This window comes from Fistularia commersonii, chromosome 24, assembly GCF_037954325.1.
Source record: "Fistularia commersonii isolate RoL2024-O1a breed Wild chromosome 24, RoL_Fcom_v1.0, whole genome shotgun sequence".
In the NCBI taxonomy this organism is placed as follows: domain Eukaryota; kingdom Metazoa; phylum Chordata; class Actinopteri; order Syngnathiformes; family Fistulariidae; genus Fistularia; species Fistularia commersonii.
The window spans coordinates 8,168,857-8,191,040 of record NC_141307.1 but is presented as its reverse complement, the minus strand read 5'-3'; the positions used below and the strand labels follow the sequence as shown (position 1 = coordinate 8,191,040).

Sequence of the window (22,184 nt, the reverse complement as noted above, 5' to 3'; positions counted from 1 at the left end):
TCATGCTGTTCAAGAGCAAGTCTGTGTCGCTGGAGGCCGGGTTCACTGTTTATGGTCGCGCGCGCCCACCCTCCCTGGCCGGGCTGTGACCCAACCAGGGAGTTGTCGTTTCACATGGCAGGTGCACCGCGAAAGCGTGGATTTACGATCGGGCCAGAAAACAATCCAGAGTGTCCAAGTCCCTGAAATGCTCCTGCTTCTTGATCTCCACTCCCTGTAGCCTCACCGTTCCACCCGAGTTCCTCTCATCCCCACACATGTATGCTGTCTTGCTGCGACTAACTTTCGTTCCTCTCCTTTCCAGAGCATACCCCCACCTCTCTATAGTTTCACCGAGACACTTTACAGTTTATAGTTTATTTTGATTTCTAATTCTGCCTTTTATTATTTATTACTGTTATATTTTCTGGAACTCTGGCACAACAGTTTCCTTCGGGATTAATAAAGTTGTTCTTATCTTATCTTATCTTATCTTATCTCGACCTCCACCTGTTTTCTGCTCTCACTACAGATCACAACGGCATCTGCGAAGGTCACGGTCCGTGGAGATTCATGTCTACCCTCATCCGTCAGCCCGCCCGTGCGTCACCATTGCGAACAAGAAGGGGCTCAGGGCCTATCCCCGACGGAGTCCCGCTTCCACCTTGAACTTCTCTGGTACCGTCTTACAGCACACCGCACGCACCACTGTCTCCCAGCTAGCATACATGTCCTGCACCAGTGTAACACACTTCTCTGCCGCTCCAGACTTCCTCATAGGATAGCAGAGCTCCTCTCTTGGCAACCTGTCGTAGGCCTTTTCTAGGTGTACAAAAAGGCAATGCGGCTCCCGCCGGCCCCCTCTGTACTTGTCTATGAGCATTCTGGGCGCAAATACCGCATCTGTGGTACTCGTCCTTTTTTTCCATGTGTATTTTATTTATTTTTCTCTTTCTCTTGTCATGAAGTGTCCCGCCGTGCATTCGAGTCCTGGTATGGCCTTTGCTAGCTCCCTCTTTACCTTAGGCTTTAGCCTTAGGCTGTAGCCTAAGGTAGAGAGTGTGTGATGATTTATGGTTAGAGCAGTGTAGCACCCAACCTCTTAGTTAATGTAGTGATAGTACAATGGTTCCGGCCCTGGGAACGTTACTTAGATGAAATTTTCAATGGTAAATAGGAGAAACAATAATACCTAATTCTTTGATAACTTAAACTTATTTATGCTTTTATGATTATAGCGGTGCCTCCATCTCCTCAGGATAAAATATGAATTAAGACAAACACAGATCTCTTTAAGTACAAATTTAAAGTTTAGTTTCACAAAATTAAAAGAAAGAAAAATGAAATAAAATTGGTAGTGCGTTCATTTGAGATTTTGTCGCTTTGCAACTACATAAACATATTCAAAAACCATGTACATCCCTTCAAGTTCAGTCCAGTTCAAAAACCATAACCTTAAAGTCCTTTTTGTTTTTCTCAGAAAGTTCAATCGTGGCAGGCCTGATTCGATGCTCGGGATCGTTGGACCAGAAAAACAGAAAATGTCCGTTTCACTTGTTCACAAGCCCCAAAATAAAATGCATGCGCTTTGATGTACTCACTAATCCTTTTGGTGTCGAAGCAATGGATAGTCAAATGTTGTCCATCACCATGCGATTCCCTCTCGGCAAACGGGTTAGCAATGACTTGGCATCACGGCATCACGAAGTGCACTCGGTGAAACTCATCGGTTAAGCCTCAGCAGAAACGTCCAGAGAATTCCTCTCGGTCCACTGAGCATCAAAGGTCTCCAATTCCAAGCTCATATACTTTACATACAGAGTATGAAATTAACTCGCGGTAAAATGCTAACAATGCTAGCGCTCGATTAGCATCGCATATGTGCACTTCAACATATCGTCTAAGCATAAAAATCATATACATCGAGTACTCACTCATCACAGGGTTAAATAGTCGAAAACAGCAACGTAGACTCTGCATCCACAATGTTTTATGACCATTCTCCTTTCAGCTTAGCTTCACAAACTTCCCTCGGCAAACGCAGCAGTCGAATGCCTCGCGCCTAGATGTTCTATTGCCTTCCTCATTCAGATCCCGCCCTCACGCATGGGATTGGACACTAAGTGTACATCAACCAATACAATTAAAGAAAATACCATATTGACACTTAACAAGTTCAGATGCAAACAAAAGCACATGTTGAGCTGTACGTTTCACACAAGCTTGTGGCGATTAAAAGCACGATTCCCAAATAAATGACAAAAACCTTAGATAAGATTAAACCTTGTTTTTAACCATTTATGAACACATTTTAAACATGAAATATTAAATGTTTTACAGCCATTTCAGTCTTATTTAATTTTACTTAAATGTTAAAACATCTTCACATTTTAGCCTGTATGGTCTGTAATGAAATTTTAGACGGGCTACATCCTCCCCCTTCTAAAAGGTGTAGATGTCCTCATCTAACTGTACTGTTTAGACTTAGATCTGTAGGGGCATGTTTTAGGATGTTTCACAAGATCAGGGTTTCCTCTGGCACTGAGGTTCAAGTGAATGACCATGCCCTGGTGCACAATAGTCACAGGTTCCCCAGCTTGAGTTCCAGGTTTATCATAGGTCAAGCGGATCACTGGTTTTACTTCACGCGTTGACTTTCTGCTTCTAGGGCTGGTTTGAGTTCTCAACTCCACATCAGTGTCTTCAGCTGTATCATTAGTATCTGCGTCCTCGTTGGAGGACTGATATTCCTCTTCCTGTGAACTGACATAATGTACTTTCTCCACCTCCGGTTCACTCTCAGATGAGGGGGAATTTTCAAAGGGAGTATGCTCTGGGGTGGTTCGGTCTGGTATGGACAGTGGTTTCCTGACCTTATCATAGGTTGGGCACTCGTAGACACGCTCATACTCAGATTCAGAGTTTGAAGAGATGTCAGATGTCTGATCATTTTGGTGATGTGTTTGATGTCTTAGAGTATGTTGTCTCCTGGTAACTGGTGTTCTGACTCTTTTAGTTTGTTCAGAGTTATCGGGAATCCTGACAAGACAACCAATTTGTAGAAGGTGGTCTCTGTGTAGAGTTTTGACACTTCCAGTTCCTTGTTCGGGTTTGACTCTGTCTACAGGTAAGTTGGAAAACTTTTTAATCACAATATAGGGTGTGGATTTCCATCTATCTTGTAGTTTATGTTTCCCAGTGAGGCCAACATTTCTTACGAGGACTCGGTCTCCTTCTTGTAGAGGTTGGTCTCTTACTCGTTGATCATAACAGGTTTTGTTTCTCAGATGGCTCTTGGTTGCACACTCTGCAGCTAAATGGTAAGCTTTTTGGAGTTCTTTTCTCATTTTGTCCACATACCGTAGGTGAGACGTCTCTGAATTACCGTCGAGAGCTGTACCAAAACAGAGGTCAACAGGCAATCTGGCATTGCGCCCGAACATTAAGTAGTATGGGGAATATCCAGTGGACTAATTTTTAGTGCAGTCATACGCATGTACTAACTGACTGATATGTTGACTCCAGTTTTGTTTCTGCACATTTTCAAGAGTTCCAAGCATTGAGAGAAGTGTTCTGTTGAAATGTTCTGGTTGAGCATCACCTTGCGGATGATAAGGTGAGGTGCGCGACTTTCTTACTCCAAGCATGGATAAGAGTTCTTTTATAAGGCGGCTTTCAAAATCTCTACCTTGGTCTGAATGTATTCTAGCGGGTAGTCCATAATGAACAAAGTACTTTCCCACAATACTTTGGCAACTGTAACTGACTTTTGGTCCTTTGTAGGAAATGCCCGAGCATACCTTGTATAACAGACCTGGGCATTGTACGGCCCACGGGCCACATCCGGCCTGCGGGATGGCACTGATGGGCCTGTATGACAGACCTGGGCAATGTATGGCCCGGGCCACATACCTTTGGTTGACTCTGACCGCCAGTGTAAGGTTAATTGGAAATTACAAAATAAACATACTTTCTAATTTCACCTCATTCATGGGCTAAAGCTGCACTGCTTTTATTCTGAAGTTGTTTTTTTTTTTAATTCACGCACATAATGACGTAATGCGTCTATCAAGACAAGCGCGCGATTGAATCACAAGACAACTTTCACCCTCAAAAATGTCCGCTCAGGCTAAAAAAAGAAAGGTAGATGCCGAATGTAGGATTTTCAACAAAAATTGGACAGCTAAGTATTTATTTACTGAAGTTGGAGGTAAAGCTGTGTGTTTAGTTTGCGGGGAGCAGATCGCCGTGTTTAAGGACTACAATTTGAGTCGGCATTACCAGACGAAACATGCAGAGAAATATAAAAACCTGACTGATGACGAAAGAACGCGGACATTGGAAGCTTTGCTAGCTAAGCTGCAAACGCAGCAAGGCTTTTTTACCAAGCTTCATACATCCAGGGATGCAGCAACAAAGACCAGCTTCGTGATATCCCACAAAATAGCCAAAAACAGCAAGCCATTCGCAGAGGGGGAGTTTGTGAAAGAGTGCTTGGTAGACTCTGCAGCACTAATATACCCTGAAAAAAAGCGGCATTTGAGCAAGTCCCGCTGTCCAGGCGAACCGTGGCGAGAAGGATCGAGGACATTGCGGGGAATCTGGAGCTACAGCTGCAACGTGAAGTGCCAAGTTTTGACTTTTTCTCCTTGGCTTTGAACGAGAGTTGTGATGTCCGCGACACAGCCCAGCTACTCGTATTTGTCCGTGGGATAGCGCCGGACTTCAAGATTACGGAGGAGCTGGCAGCAATGCGGTCGTTAAAAGGGATGACGACAGGGAGCGATCTCTTCACTGAGGTAAATGCTTGTATGGACACGTTGGGACTGAAATGGGACAGACTGGCAGGTGTCACCAAGGACGGTTGTCCAAATCTTACAGGGAAAAATGTCGGACTTTTAAAACGCATGCAGGATAAAGTGACTGAAATTGACCCTGATCAGAAATTGGTATTTTTACATTGCATTTTACACCAACATGTGTTGTGCACATCAGTGCTAAAAATTAACCATGTTATCGATGTTGTCACTATAATAGTTAACTTCATCAGGGCGCGGGCACTGAATCACAGACAGTTTATAACACTTCTGGAGGAGCATGAGAGTGAGCACAGTGACATTGGCTACCACACTTCTGTGAGATGGCTCAGCCTGGGCAAAGTGCTAAAAAGAGTCTGGGATCTGAAAGCAGAAATCCAGGAGTTTTTTGAGACAAAAGGCAAGGCCATCCCAGAGCTTGCAGATGAGGACAGGATGGCAGATTTTGCATTTGCTGTTGATGTGACTGCACTGATGAATGAACTGAACACCAAGCTGCAAGGCAAGGGCCTTTTTGTGCATGAAATGCACAGCCTGGTGAAGGCTTTCATGAGAAAGATACAGTTGCTTTCAAGACAACAGGAGAGCAACACTCTCACTCACATGCTGACCCTGAAAGAAGTCACACCTTCAGCTGATAACCTCTGCAGGTACTCATCCATGTGAGGAGCATTGTATGGTGAGTTTTCAAGGTGATTTGAGGATCTTAGAACAATGGAGGATGACATGCACATGATGTCTAGTCCCTTTACCTTCCGTGTGGATGATGCACCCAGTGATTTACAGCTGGAACTCATTGACCTGCAGTCTGATGTAGTACTGGCAGAGCACTTTAAGTCAGGATCTCTGCTGGATTTCTACTCTTCTCTCAAGGAGGAGAACTTTCCAAACATTAGGAGACATGCTCAGAAGATGTTTGTTCTCTTTGGCTCTACCTACATTTGTGAACAAACATTTTCAATGATGAAGTTTACAAAATCCAGGTATAGATCCTCTCACTGATGATCATCTGTTAGCTGTGCTTCACATCTCCACTTCAGACATTCAACCTGACTTCGATGCACTCGTTAAAGCCCAGCAGAGATTAGATTTCTCTCACTGAACAAGAAAAAAGAACTTTAAAACACCAAATGAGGTAGTTAGACCACAAATGTAGGCATGTTAAGGCACCAGATAACAGTGAACTGGGACCCTTTTTCTCAAAATCACAGTTCAGTGACAGTCAATATGGAACTCAAAATGTGTTTTGAAGTGAATATGACTGAAAATGTTCACTAATATGAGTCACAAATAGTAAAAAATGTTAAAATTTTGTCTACCATTGTGCTGAGAAATTTGAATGAATAAATTTTTGTAAGGCAACCTCATTTTTTCATTGCAATTAATATTATGCAGAATTGAGTTCAGCCTTTTGTCCCGGCCCTCCACAATATTTTACGTTTCTTATGTGGCCCCATGGAAAAAAATAATTGCCCACCCCTGGCCTAATGGGTTGTATGCCATGAGTCATGTTATGCTCTGGTATAAAAGTCATGGCGCTTCCTAATCAGCCCAAATTGCATGTGCCACACCAGTGTTGGGGCAGATACAGAAATGCTCGTCTGCCACAAATCCATACATGTGTTTTTGGGCATGGAGAACCGTATTTATGTGGGAATGCGAAAATCCTCCATGGTGGAATACCAAATTTGGTAAGGTTTGTTTCAATACCCAATAATGGCTTGAGGGCAGTCAGATTCATGGCGCACGCATCCATTCCCCACTTTCCAACCTCACATATACTATTACTATAGGAGTCATAAGTTTTCCTAACTAGTCTATCTGTTTCCATATTTAGCACACTTAAGTTGGCCCAGATAATGATCCTTTTTACCACACTGTCGTTTCATGCAAAATGGTGGTGTCTTTTTCATTTTAATCAGAATGAATCCCTCAATGACAGTTCTGTTGGTTGCCATAGAATAATTAGCTGGTAATCGCCAATTTGATGGATTGTAAGGCAGAAAGGGAAGGACTGAGGTATTTGTTATATTCTGAAAAATTCAAAATCTCTGATTCAGTCCTTGGGAATACACCCATATTATGGACAAGGTTTCACTTTCATTAATTGGATGAGGTTGTATATTCGGGTTAGGAGACACTGATATTTGCATTACAGTACAAACATAACAATCAGTTTGGTCTCCTGCTGTTATATTTATCAATCGCCACCAGAGACTGTCACGGTGTGGAGCATTGTTCTCATTTCATAGTTCTTTATAAGTTTGAGATAGGCCCTTCTGTACGGATACACTACAAAGTTGTTGTTTGATTTCCGCAAACACTCCAGCTGCTTCTGGTGTCCAGGTGAGAGAACATCATTCATAGCCAATGGGTTTTCACATACCACTTTCAAAAGCGGTGCAGTTATGATTGCAAATTCTGCGATGAATGCTGTACAATAGTTACATAAACCAAGGACAGACACCATTTCTTTCTTTGTTCTTGGTTTAGGAGCTTTCTTCACAGCGTTTTTTTCCTGCTTCAGGCCGTAAATCAGCAATGACCTTTTGAATTTCTGCTGCAAAAATTAATGGACTTTCTACATACCCCTGTGGCATTCAGGTGTCCCGTGGCGGAAGCCACAAAAACGGACAGAAGCCACAATAAATGCCTTTATAGCAAATGTATGCGACACATTAAAAAAAACAATAATAACCTTATAAGCTTTCCGTATTATTAAGGAAAATAGCAGTATTTTACTCACTCAAATTCTGATGATTTGTAGACAAAATCCATCCTCCCTCCTTTCCTCAAATAGAGTTCTATTATCCTGTCGCACAGATCATCCCTGCGCTTCGTCTCCAAGCACTCCCAGCAATACAATTTGCAGTGTACCTCGGAGCCTGTGACCCAGGGGTACCGGTCGTAGTTCGTGGCTTGGAAATGTTGGACAAATCCTTTTCCTGTTTATGACAGGTTCACGAGCTTAGGAGTTGCCCGACCTTTCTTTACTATGTCCAGCTTTTCTTCAAAAAGAAAATCACTTTAACAATATGTTAGTAACTAAATCCGTTTCTTCTCCTCCTGCAGCCATTGTGGGTTGAAAAAAAACAAATTAAACAAACACAACTATATTTCTGTTCGCAACTCGCTAGTACGCTTCTCCTCAAAATCTACGCCAGCTCAAAATCTGATTGGTTGAAGCAACAGCATCATCAACACTTTTTTTGCGTAAAGGGCTTGCAGAACTGATTGTGCAGCCCCCCCCCCAGGCAGATTCCTTTGACTATGACCCTGCCTAGCAACAGATTATGGCTGAAAAGTGGTTAAAAGCTTTAGTATGAAAATGCTTGTCTGGAAGCGGCACAACCAGGAGAAAAGCTATGAATGGAAGTGAACAGACCGTTTGGAATTATTTAATAAGTATTCATGGACAAATTTTAATTAACGTTTGTGATTCAGGTATTTTTTTAGGCCAGCAGAGAAGGCCTTGCAGGCCCTGACAGCCCACCACTGGTATATGGTTTAGAAATCCCTTTCTTTACAAGTCTCATTTAATCTTGAAGTTCTTTTCTATATTTTTCAATACCAATTACTTGTTAAAGTTTTGTGCCTTTGTAAGATCAGTGGGATCAGTTGCAATGCATACATGTGAATGATAAAAGTAAATTACACGTTTGTCTAAGGAAATATTTGGTGTTTCATGAAATGTTTTGTAAAAGGATTGTTCATTAAATTCCAAGATTTTCCAAATGTCCTTGTACTTCTTCACACCGAAACAGAGAAAAGATATGACTTTATGATTATCTATTGCTGAGTATGCTATTTTTTCAATGTTCCGGCCCACTTGAGTTTGACCCTCCTGGTCTAAGGGCAGTTTTGATGTAGGGTTGATTAACATCCCGCCTGTCGAGCTTGCATTTAAACAAGAAATAATTATAACCCACAATATCCGTTTAAATCAGATGCAGCAGAGGGCATCCGTGAGACCATAGTCGGTTTGATAGAAGCTGGTGTGTTGCTTCCCACTAATTCGATATCAAACACCCCATTGCTGCCAGTTAGAAACCCGATGGATTCCGGCGAACGGTACACGGCTTGAGGGAAGTCAATGCTCAGTGTATGACGGCTTTAGATGCCGTTACTAATCCACTGCTTTTTCTTGGCACAATAACGCCAGCTCAAACATGGTTTAAGGCGCTCGATTTATCCAATGCTTTTTTGTATCCCACTGCATGACAACAGCCGAGACCAACTCACGTTTACGTGTTACAGAAACAAGTATATGTACACTCGTCTCCCTCAGGGCTTGGCTAATTCTCCAGGTATATTCAGTCATTGCCTACGTGCTTTGTTGAATGACATACAAATCCCTAATGAGGTTGAGGTCATCCAATATGTCGATGAGATCCTAATTGCAGCTACGAATCCCCAATAATGTCTAGAAGCCACCAGAAATATCCTACTGCCCCTAGCGGCCCATGGCTACAAGGTGTCTAGGAAAAAACTTTAATGTGTGCGTCAATCAGTGGTATTCCTCGTACGCCTACTTTCCCCAGCAGGGCTATCCCTTACAACCATCCAAATGACCTCGATTCTGCAATATGCTAGGCCAGAAACTGTACGTGATATGATGGGATTTCTTGGACTTCTGAACTATCACAGCCACCACATCCCTAATTTCGTGGACCAGACGGCTCCCATGAGACAGATGATGGCCAAGGCAGGATACTCTAACCTCCCAGCTCCCCTTTCGTGGACTACACAAATGGAGGTGCATTTCATCAAAAATTAAAGGCCTGATTAGCCAAGCAATCGCCCTTGCCGTGCCAGATTACTCTAAATCCTTTTGTTTGCTGAAAAAGAACGGCGTTGACAGCCACTTCCAGAGAGGGAGTGGACAGGCAAAGGATCAAAAAGAAGTGTTGATGTACTACAGCTCAAAATTGGACCCCACTGAAATGTTGCAGTGACAATGCATTACGCAGTGACACATGACAATGCATCACCCATTAATAGTGTATACAACACATGGGGTGCAAGCGTTCTTGGAGTCCACAGCCTTCTCCATGACATCGTTAAGGTGTCAAAGCAAAATATTGCTGAGGCCAAACGTCTCATTCCAAACACCTGACGTTCTGCTGGCAGATGACATCTTGCTGTTTCCATTGCACAAGTGCACCCCAATTGTGCACCAAGACGTGAAGTTCCGAACCTACCTCCGAGCTGACTCGCTACAAGGCGATAGAAGAGTACTGTACATCAATGGCTGTTGCCACGGCACAATGTGTGGCACTTATGAATTGAGAGCAGGCTACGCAATTGTGGAGAGAAGAGAAGGAACATGGCAGGTGTTTAAAGCGAAAACGCTGGAAGAGGATGAGAAACTTTCAGCCCAGAGAGCTGAACTACAGGTCATGGTGGGAGCACTCATAGAGCTCAAAGGTTAGAGAGGAGAGATCTGAACAGACTCCCAATATTTATATGGTTTATGCCATATAGGATGGGCAGGAATGTCCAGGTCTGGACGGACTATATCAGCAGGAACACCATGTAAGCACAGAGACCTGGTGATACGACTGGCACGAGAAATCCTGGAACCAGATGAACTGGCAGTCAGAAATATAACAGCACGCTCCGGGGGCCCGGATGAAGATTCACAAGGGAACGAACAAGCAGACAGATATGCGAAATTAGTTGCAGGATTTCCAGCGGATGGTGAACTACCGCTAATGCTAAACGAGATGGAGCAGGAAGCCTCCCAAGCGGAAATAGAACAAAGCTCCTGGACAAGCATGAACCCTGACCAACTAAAGCAGCTGCAAGAACCGGGCACCCCATGGGAAAAGTCTGTCTGGACGGGGCACGGAGCAAGAAAGAACAACGAAGGGTTCTGGCAGACACCGACGGCAGAAATGGTGCCCCCTTTGGAAGCCGCACATGGTGTATTTCGAGAAGCACACGGCCCAACTCACAATACAATAAAACAATAAGGTGGCTCAGGGTTGGTGGTTGCCATATTTCAAACAAAAGATAAAGGAAACATTGGATGGTTGTACAGTATGTAGCCAACACAACCCCAAACCAGGACCAAGGACAAAGAGAGATCTGTTCCCACTACAAATTGACATGGCTTGAAGCATTAGTCATCGCACTGCATAATATCAGAAATAAAGCCCAGAATGATTGATATTGGTACATGCCGCACCAGCTTCCGACTAGAAGAGGGTATGAACATCCTGCTGGTGGGGTCCGGACAATGTCAGGACCCCTCCCGCTGTTAAAAAAAGCATATTGGGCTGCAGTAACAGAATCTGTAGTGTTTCTGTCTTCTCAGGGGGCGGACTCAGGCAGGGAACCACACCACCAAGGCTGAAATCAGGGTAGGAACTCTTTTATTTAGGTAGGCAGGGTGTCACAGGCAGAGTTACAGGAAGGGTCACATTGATAATAGCAGTGATCTCGAATGGGCCAATGTATTGCGGAGAGAGTTTCTTGTGGGATGCGTTCAGAGGAAGGTCCTGGGTGGAGAGCCAGACTTTGTGACCGGGGGCGTAGATCGGCGCCTCAGATCGGCGACGGTTAGCTTGTGTCTGAGTTTGCCGGGAAGCACGGAGGAGGGCGGCGCGTGCCTGGTGCCAGGTCAGAGCGCACCGGCGGAGATGGACGCCGACCGAGGGAACCGCAATCTCTCGCTTGTGTTTGGGAAACAAGGGAGGCTGGTAGCCGTACCCACAATGGAAAGGCGAGAGCTGGGTAGCGGCGCTGGGGAGGGTGTTGTGCACGTACTCCACCCAGGGAAGGTGATCACTCCAAGAGCTGGGGTTTCTAGAGGTGACGCAGCGGAGGGCCGCCTCCATCTCCTGGTTCAGCCGCTCCGTCTGGCCGTTACTTTGGGGGTGGAACCCGGACGACAGGCTGACCTTGGCCCCAGTTGCTAAACAAAAGACCTTCCAAACGCTGGACGTGAACTGGGGACCTCTATCGGAAACGATGTCTACGGGGATGCCATGAGCGCGGAAAACGTGAGAAACTAATAATTTAGCCGTGTCTAGTGCAGAGGGAAGTTTGGGTAGTCGAATAAAGTGCGTGAATTTAGAAAAACGATCAATGATGGACAGGATAACTGTGTGCCCCTTAGAGGGGGGTAAACCGGTAACGAAATCTAAGGCAATATGGGACCAAGGTCGCCAGAGAATCGGGAGGGGCAGTAGCCACCCCGAGGTAGGTTGAGTAGAGGACTTAGACTGCTCTTAGACTGAGCAGGCTGAAATGTACCGGCACAAGGACATGGAGGGCCACCAGAATCTCTGCCGCGCAGCCCTCAGAGTTCTGTACCTCCCTGGGTGGCATGATAGCTGGCTGGAGTGGGCCCACCGGAGGACGTCGGCCCGGGCTGTCTCCGGGACGAACGTCGTCCCCGGGGGACCGGCCTCCGGAAATACCTGGTTCTGTTGAGCCTGTCGGACCGCGGTTTCTACATCCCAGACCAAGCAGGCCAGGTGGCATGGAGACAGGATGGGCTCGGGGGGCTCGGAACCCCCCTCTTTAGAGTGGACACGGGACAGGGCATCAGGCTTAATGTTTCGATTACCAGGTCGGTATGACAAAGAGAAACTAAAACGATCGAAGAAGAGTGCCCACCTGGCCTGTCTGGGGTTCAATCTTTTGGCGGTCCGCAGGTACTCCAGGTTCCGGTGGTCGGTCCAGACCAGGAACGGCATCTCCGCCCCCTCCAGCCAGTGTCTCCACTCCTCCAGCGCCAGCTTGACGGCCAGCAGCTCCCTGTTTCCCACGTCATATTTCCGCTCGGCCGGCGACAGTTTTTTCGAAAAAAAAGGCACAGGGATGGAGCTTGCTGTCCCCACGGGAGGGCTGAGACAGCACCGCCCCCACTCCGGTATCCGAGGCGTCGACCTCCACGATAAACTGACGTGAGGTGTCGGGCTAAGTGAGGATTGGGGTGGTGGTGAACCGAGTTTTGAGGGTTAGGAATGCGTTGCGGGCGGCCGGGGTCCATGAGAAGCGAATCTTGCTGGAGGTGAGTGCGGTGAGGGGTGCGGCAATTTGGCTGTAGTTCTGAATGAAGCGGCGGTAGAAATTGGCGAAGCCCAAGAACCGCTGCAACTGCTTGCGGTCCCCGGGCTCCGGCCAGTCCCTCACCGCCGCTATCTTGGAGGGGTCCATCCCGATCTTTCCCGCAGTGATGATGTAACCCAAGAAGGACGCCGACGGCACATGAAACGCCCACCTCTCCGCCTTTACGAAGAGGCGGTTCTCTAGAAGGCGCTCCAACATCTGTCTCACGTGCCGCCGGTGCTCTTCCTCGCCGCGGGAGAAGATCAGGATGTCGTCTAGGTAAACAAAAACAAACCAGTCCAAGAAGTCCCGCAGGACGTCATTGACGAGATGCTGGAAGACGGCGGGGGCGTTGGTTTAGCCAAAGGGCATTACTAGATACTCAAAATGCCCCAGGGGCGTATTAAAGGCCGTCTTCCATTCCTTAAATCCAATTTTGTGAAAATCTGGGCTCCGTGGAGGGGGGGTAAAAGCCGAATCGATAAGGGGAAGTGGGTACTTGTTCCGGATGGTGATCCTGTTCAGACCCCGGTAGTCCACGCAGGGTCTGAGGCACCCATCCTTCTTCCCCACGAAGAAGAACCCCGCCCCGGCCGGAGAGGTGGATGGTCGAATCAAGCCCGTCGCCAGGGAGTCTGTAATATACTCGTCCATGGCGGTTCTCTCGGGTCTTGACAGATTATATAGTCGACCTCTGTGTAGAACTGTGTCCTGCTGGTGGTCTATGGCGCAGTCATAAGGCCGGTGAGGGGGGAGGGTCAGGGCTTTGTCCTTGACAAAGACCGGGACGAGGTCATGATACTCGGAAGGGACGCAGGATAGGTCCGGGGTTGACGGTCGATCTGGGGCTGCGGAACTACCGGGGGTGGGGCGGAGGTCAGGCAGGTTGCATGGCATGATGTGCTCCAGGTCTGCATTTTGCCGGCGGCCCAGTCGATGTGGGGATTGTGTAGTTGCAGCAAGGGGAACCTGAGCACCAGGGGGGAGTGAAGTCCAGACAGGATGGGGAAGGAGATTGATTCGGAATGGTTACTAGAAATCCGGATGCGGACGGGGACGGTCTGGCGCTGAACCTGAGCCAGCCGGCGGTTGTTCAATGACAGGGCGCAGCGGGGTGGTTGGATAGCTGTGGTGGGGATGAGGAGCTCTTTAACCAGGGCCTCGTCTATGAAGTTGCCCTCTGCCCCTGAGTCTACCAGCGCCGAGACTGAGCGCTGGTGCATGCCCCACTCCAGCGAGGTTGGCACCCGTAGGTGGGCCAGGGGGGAATCACCGTACGACTCACCAGGACCCCCGAGTCACTGGCGAGCCTTGGCTTTTCCCAGCTTGGCCGAGCAGGTGGCAGCGAAGCGGCCCACTTCACTGCAGTAGAGGCACCGCTGGGCAGTCTTCTCCTCAGCGGTGAGGTGCGCTCGGCCCAGCTGCATGGGCTCCTCCCCCAACGCGGGGGATCTGAGGCTGAGGGCAAAGGACGGGCAAATGAACTCGGGCGGAGTGGAGAAGTGGGGTTACGGGAGCCGGGATAGGGGCGAGGCAGGACTGGGGTTCGGGCTCGGTCCGAAGGGGGTCCCTGGGCTTTCTTCTCCTGCCGCCTCTCGCGGAGACGATTGTCTATCCGGATTGCGAGGTTGATCAATGCATGCAGGTCCGGAGGTCCGTCCCTCGCCGCCAGCTCGTCCTTCAGCTCCTCATTGATTCCCCTCAGAAAGGCGTATTGTAGTGCTGGGTCATTCCAGTCACAAGCTGCCGCCAGAGTCCAAAACTCAACGGCATACTCAGCGACACTCCGCCCCCCTTGGGTGAGGTCGCCCAAGCATTTCGCTGCGTCGTCTCCCTGGAGAGGGTGGTCGAACACTTCTCTCATCTCGGCGGTGAAAGCGGCATAGGACCGACACGGCAGTCCGCCTCACCGCCGACCCCAGCGTAGTGCAGCTCCGGTAAGTAAACTGATGGTGTAAGCTATTTTCTGTTCATCCCTCTGGTAGGTCATCGGCTGCAAGCCAAACACTAGTGAGACCTGCAGCAAAACTCCTCCACATTTGCCTTGGTCTCCGGAGTATCGCGGGGGGTCTGGTACATGCGGTTCCTTTGCGGGTTGATGTCGAGGGGCGGGGGCTGGTTCCGGACCAGGGGTCGGCGGAGCGGAAGGATTCTGCCGCAACGATCTCTGGGCTAGGACAGAGGAGATCTGGCTCAACCGGGCGAAGATGTTTTCCACTTGCCCCTGAGTCTGGTGTAGAGAGGCAGCCAGGTCGCGTAGTGTCTGGCTGTGCCTATCTAAGGTGTCTGGGGTGGTGGCTAGCTGCGCAAGCCTGTTGGAGATGGACTCCAACCTGCCATGGGCCTGACATCCGGCATCTGCTAACTCTCCCAGAATACTCTCGTGTTGTCCAAGCACTTGGCTGTGTATGGTCAGGGCGGCTTGGAGATCCATTTCGGGGCTGAGACCGGGTCCCGGTGGTGGGCTCCCCGAGTCCATATTGGCCAGAGAATTCTGTCACGGGACGGGGGTGGACTCGGGCAGGGAACCACACAACCAAGGCTGAAATCAGGGTAGGAACTCTTTTATTTAGGTACGCAGGGTGTCTCAGGCAGGCAAGCAGGCAGGGTGCCTCAGGCAGGCAAGCAGGCAGGGTGTCTCTGGCAGGCAGGCAGGAAGGCAGGCAAGCAGGCGGGGTGTCTCAGGAAGGGTTACAGGAGGGGTCCCAGGCAGAGTTATAGGAAAGGTCCCAGGCAGAGTTACAGAAAGGGTCCCAGGCAGAGTTACAGAAAGAGTGTTGCCAGACAGCATAGGATGGTGGTTTGTAGGATGACTCTGGTGACAAGGTAGATGAAGAGGACAAAGGCAGAGCAGAGGACAAAGTGGTGGGAGCTGAAAAGGGAGGAGTGTTGCATGGTTTTCAGGGAGGAGTTGAGAAAGGGTCTGAGTGGTCAGGGTGAGCTTCCAGATGATTAAACAACTACAGCTAGTGTTATCAGGGAGACAGGTAGAAGAGTACTTGGTGTGTCATCTGGAAGGAAAGTAGATAAGGAGGCTTGGTGGTGGAATGAGGAAGTGCAGGAGTATATAGAGAGAAAGCGGTAAGCAAAGAAGAAGTGGGATACTGAGAGGACTGAAGAGAACAGACAGGAGTTCAGGGAGATATAGCGAAAGGTAGAGATAGAGGTAGCAAAGGCAAAACAAAAAGCGTACGATGACTTGTATGCTCGGTTGATAGTAAGGAGGGTGAGAATGATCTATACAGGTTGGCGAAACAGAGTGATGATGATGGAAAGGATGTACAACAGGTCCAGGTGATTAAGGATAGCGAGGGAAATGTATTGAGAGATGCTAGAAGAGTGATGGGAAGATGGAAAGAGTACTTTGAAGAGCTGATGAATGTGGAAAATGAAAGAGAGGCAAGGGTAGATGCCACAATTCTGCACATCCCCTTTATTCTTAAAAATAGGCACCATCACACTTTGTCTCCATTCTTCAGGCATCTTCTCACTCAAGATCATGTTAAATTACATCACATTACATCACATTGCATTTGGCAGACGCTTTTATCCAAAGCGACTTACAATAGAGGACATAGGGACTGCAAATACACTTGCAAATACACGATGCACAGGAAATATACAGAACAGTAAGCTTGGGTTAGTGAGTTGTTTTTTTTTTTGACAAAGACATACACAAACATACACACACACACACAGACACTGCATAGCCTAACTTGCTGCCTAACCTGATCTGGGGCATCAGCGCAGTAAAAAGTCCTGAAAGAGAACAGTTTTTACCTGTTTCTTGAAGGTTGAGATAGATGACGCTAGTCTTGTTGCTTCTGGAAGTTTGTTCCACCGCTGAGGTAGTAGAACTGAGAACAGTTTTGCCTGAGATCGCTTAGGGCGAGCAAAAGGTACTGCTAGTAGGTTTGTATTAGAGGAATGCAGCTCTCTGCCGGGAGCATAAGGTCTTATCATTTCGTTCAGATATGCTGGACCTGTTCCTGAGGTGGTTTTGAATGCCAGGGTCAGGGCCTTATGCTTAACACTTGTTGGCTTCCAACTTCTTCTTCCCCAGGTAGTGTTGGAGTGAAGCTTCTCCAGCTGGCATTTGGTAGAGGTGATGGTGGGGATCTAGGTGGTCATTTCATGTTCTTTGACTGTTGTACTGGGGGGCTTTTCCAATAATTATTTGGAGGCACGAATCGGAGGCAGCCGCTGTCAAGCCTGCAGTAGCTCCCCCCCGTTGTTCCACCGAGATGCACCGATGATCATCTCCATTGCCATGGTAAAGGCTAGAGGGGATGTGACGCAGCCTGCCCTGAAGCCCACTTCCAATGATCACCATGTTTTGTACTCTGTGGTTGTTTTACAGAATAAGAAATGCCGGAGGAAGCTTCTGACCACGTTAGTGGTGGTTTCATGCACTTGGAAGAGGTTGAAGGCCTCCCAGATGACAGATGCGGGGATGGATTAAGAAGCCTTGGCTCGGTTTAGGAATAAAACATGCAGGTCTCTTCTGTACCCTTTGAAGATTTTATTTGTTATTGTGTTTCAGGTAAGTTTGGAGTGAGAAGTTATGACTTGTTATCGCAAAGACATGCACCGGGGGTTCAAGATATGTTTAAAGAGGACAGAATTCACGCAGAGGTGCACTGTTTGTCATAGCTTAATTTTGACATTGATTTTCAGTCCAGTCAAGGTGCTGTGAGACTTCAGTGTGTTGTTGGTGCTGATTGCCATCAACCTGTTCATAGGTGAAACTAAAAACTTGAATGTTGTATTTGAATATTTGACAATTTGATTAAAATAAGCTCAAAATGATCATTACAGTCTAAATCAGCTCATTTCAAAATGTTGATTTGAATAGGTGTCAGTGCCCAGTATCCAGATAAAGTGGGGCAAAACAGTATTTAGTCAGCCAACAATTGTGTAAGTTCTCCCACTTAAAAACATGATGGAGGTCTTTCATTTTCATTATTGGTATACTTCAACTATGAGAGACAGAAAATCTCATTGTCTGATTTTCAACAAACTTATTTGGACATAATGATGGAGTATAAGTAGTTGGTCAGGAATAAACATTCATTGCAATACTTTCTGATATACCTTTTGCTGGCGATGACAGGTCAAAGGTTTTCTGAAAAGTCTTCATAAGGTATTCCAGGGGCGGGCAAACTTTTTGGCTCAGGGGCCGGATTGACTTTTAAAATTTGACAATATGATACATGTAAAACAAAAAATGTATTTGTGAACAGTACATATCAGACTCTTTTGATATTTGCTTTGAAAATAAAACCAACTTGGTTTTGAAGGCTCTGACATTTGCTTGCATTTCATTCGCAAACCGTTTTTTTGGTTGGATCTTCACATCCAGCTCATTCATGTGTGTCAGTAGGTCCACAGTAAATGTTAAATAACAAAGCCAATCCGTGTCATTCAGTTCAGGGTAAATTCTCAAGAGTTCTGAAGTAGCTCCAAAAAATGATAATCTCCAGTTTGAGCTCCCACATTCGTTGATCCAATCATACATATCAAGCATGAATTCTGTACCAATCTTTGATGGGCCAGATGTGGCCTATTTAAGAATAAGAATAAGAAGAACTTTATTTATCCCAAAGGAAATTGTTGTGCCAGAGTTTCAAGTAAAACATAACAATAATAAATAATAGTCGGAAGGAGGGAGAATAAGAAATACAAATAAAACCATAAAGTGTCAAAGGCAAGGCTATAAAGTGTTTTAAGGTCTTAAAAAGTACAAAGATTTGAATATCCCCTTCGGCTGAAGGGTTTACCTACCCTTGATGTATTCACAGGGTTTTTACACACTGTTGCTGGTAGTTTGGCCCATTCCTCCATGCAGACCTCTTACCTCTTGTAGATCCTGCCTACAAAGCCACTCCTTCATTGCCCGGGCGGTGTGTTTGGGATCATTGTCATGCTGAAACCAGCCACGTTTCATCTTCAATGCTCCTGCAAATGGAAGGAGATTTTCACTCCAAATCTCAGAATCCATGGCCGCATTAATTCTTTCCTTTCAGCCTTTCTGATCAGTCGTTTGGTCCCTTTGTAGAAAAACAGCCCCAAAGCAATGCTTAACACTGTCAATGGTGTTATTTTGAATGTGATTCAGCATTCCTTCCCCCAGCTACGACACACTTAGCTTTTACTAAAAAGTTGTATTTTGGTTTCATCTGACCATAGGACATTCATAGTCCTCTTTTGGATCATCCAAATGCCCTCCAGTAAATTTAGATGACGCGATGGGACACATGCTATCTCAGTAGAGGGACACATCTGGCACTTCAGGGTTTGAGTACCTGGCAGCGTAGTGTGTTACTGATGGTAGCCTTTATTACTTTGGTCCCAGCTCTCTGCAGTTCATTCTCTAGGTCCCCCTGTGGGCGTCTCATCATTTTGAGCCCTCGGGGTGAGCTCTTGTGTGGAGCCCAAGATGGAGGGAGATTATCAGTGGTCTTGTATGTCTTCCATTTTCTAATAATTGCTCTCACAGTTGATGTCTTCACACCAAGCTGCTTTCCTAGTCCAGATTCAGTCTTCCCAGCCTGGTGCCGGTTTACATTTTTGTTTATGGTGTCCTTAGACAGCTCTTTGGTCTTGGCCTGATTGAGTTTGGAGTGTGACGGTTTGAGGTTGTGGACAGGTGTCTTCTATCCTGGTGACCAGTTCAAATAGGTGCCATTAATACAGGTAAGGTGTGGAGAACAGAGGGGCATCTTAAAAAAGAAGTTACAGGTCTGTGGGAGCTCTGTGATATCTTGTTTATTGGTAAACAAGTACTTATTTTACTGAAGAATTTACCAGTTAATTTATTAAATCTCTTTAACCCCAGCACTGTCTCTCATAGTTGAATAGCAACAGAGAGTGAAATGTGCAAAGCCAAAAATGACTCGGATTGGGACAAAGTGGGGATAAAAAATGGATGAACTTTTCCTTGTTTTATTTATTATGAACATTTTCCATCAGCCGTGTTACAGGCACTGCTTTTCCAGGACATATTTGCAAATGTTAACGGTATGTATCTAATTAAAAGTAAAAAAAAAAAAAAAAAGGTTAATGTGTAAATATCTCGTTACAATGTGAACACCTGCAGTTTACAGACAAGTGCAGCTTATGTGTTTGTGTTTTTACCCACTGTGGTTTATATTCAGATGAGCTCCAGATGTCCAGATGTCACTTTCTAGGACTTTCAAGTTGCACAACAGTGCTCATTATCACGGCATCTCCTCTGGTCCTGCTCACTCTAGGTGAACAGCAGGGGGGCCAGGGCGGGTCGGTGTTGGATCTCAGGTAAGACAGAACAACAAGGTGCTCAGAGGACGTCAGTCACTCCTACAGAGCCAGGATGGAAGATCTGTACCCAGGGTCCTGTGGTTCTTTGTTTTCCTGCAGACGGGGATGATGTTGGAGGTCTTGGAGCAGACCGGCGCACAGAAGGAGACTCCTGGGCTGCTGGGTGACTGGACTTGGACCTGATTCATCAACAGTGTGTCAGAACTTCTCTCCATTCAGTGCATTTAAAAACCTCTGCATGTCATCGATGGTGGTCTGGCATCAGTTAAGCCACAGAATGCCAGTATAAGAGTACAGAGAAGCGGGACTCGGGATGAAAGTGTCCACGGAGGGGATTCCACAGGTCCCACATCTCTTTTCTTAATTCATAATTTAAAGTACAGTTAATTCATATGGTTAGAATTAGAATTAATTCATATAGTTTGAAGTACAATTAATTTAAATAGTTCGAAGTAGAATTGAACCGAAGAGTTTATGACCGTTTATGTCGGTCACTGAAGGCTCCGGGGTTCCACGATGTGTTTCCGGTCAAGAGCGCTGTCCAGCCCCGCGACGTAAGTTCACTTTTACAGAGAATAGTGACGATTTCTCGACCTACAACCGAATTGACCGTGTTTATAACAACCGCGAAGCAACTCCCGGTGATTTTTGACGGTAATTTAGGTCCTTTCGGCCGAGAAATCTCGACGACGTCACAGATTTCGTGAGCTGAGGTAAGGCTAACTAAGCCGCTCCGCTAGCCAAACAGACTAGCTCGCGGCCTTCCGCCATCTTGCCTCGGAGCGCGTCGGTAATTGAATGTTGGCGACTCAAACGACAACGAAAAAGCGGTGGTCTAACCGAGCGCGATCGGCTCCGTCCGGACCAGCAGTTGTCGTAACAGCCGGTATTAGCCGGTGCGGGGCGGGGTTAGCGTTCAAGGCCGTCGAAGGCTGTTTGGGGTGCCGGGGTCCAGTGGGTGTTCGCCACGGGACGAGATGATTTACCGTCGTGTTTAGAAATTGTTCTGCTGGTAGTGACGAAAACATGAATGTAATTAAATGTAAATGTGGATTTAAATCCATTTTACTGTTGTCTTGTGTTCGTGACGTTTTTTGAATTGTGTTTCCCGGCGATGAGCAACGAGTCTCTGTGAGAGCTGGTCGCAACGATGCGGTAACCAGACGGGTTCACAAGATGGCGCCCGTTTGCATCCCAGTGTATCGTGAGCGGTGCAAACGTCCCTTTTCCACCTGTGTCTTTTCTCCTCACGGGCGACTTTTTGCCACATTCCAGGTGGATTTGAAGGGGACACGATTCCAAGAGTCTGGTTGTTGATGTCCTGGGTTTACTTTGATGCTTCGGCGTCCTGTCGGGGGGCGTGCACCACGTGACCGGGCAAATGCGGAAGATGCTTCAGCCATGTTGTTTCTTGTATGAAGTCGTGAGTGAAGCTGACGGTGCGGGGGATGCGCTGGCGTCGAGCGAGGGCGTGGGGCTATCGCTTCTCGGCCTTTTGGCTAAGATCAAGTGTAGTATCTGTTCTTATCAGTTTAATATCTGATACGTCCCCTATTCGGGGACCAAATATTAAATTGATTTTTGGAACAGGGAGATGGAATAGGGGCTTGCTCCGTCCACTCCGCGCATCGACCCGGTATTGCAGTATCTCCGGGAACGGTGTACCCCCCGCTTTTGTGTCCGATGTCAAGGTTGCCGTGGCCTCCAACAACGTCATACGTAACCAACACACACGGGATCCAGATCTCGTCTGTGCCCTGCGTGACCAGCGACACTGTCCCCGTTGTTTCTGCCGGTAGGGAGCGGTAGATAGCGACACACGAGCGTGTCTGCCTGAAACCCTGTCCCTACCATTCGCCCCGTGCAGCCAGATAAAATCCCGCTATGGACCAGAACTGAGCCTAAATGGATCGCATTTGAAACGGATGGATTGCCCCCGATAGACTGTGTCAGACTGGGCTCAGGGGGAAGTTCTCCCGGCCGTAGAGCGGCAGAAACCCCTCGCGGCATCAGGAGGACGGACGGAAC

At 47.1% G+C, this 22,184-nt stretch overlaps 1 non-coding gene across 1 annotated transcript; it reads left to right on the top strand.

The window, feature by feature from the left end:
* The first annotated feature begins 21,635 nt into the window (after positions 1 to 21,635).
* LOC147220011 (U2 spliceosomal RNA) lies at positions 21,636 to 21,826 on the top strand. Its single transcript, XR_015108119.1, has one exon. It is a non-coding gene; the product is annotated as a U2 spliceosomal RNA (small nuclear RNA).
* Positions 21,827 to 22,184: the final 358 nt, after the last annotated feature.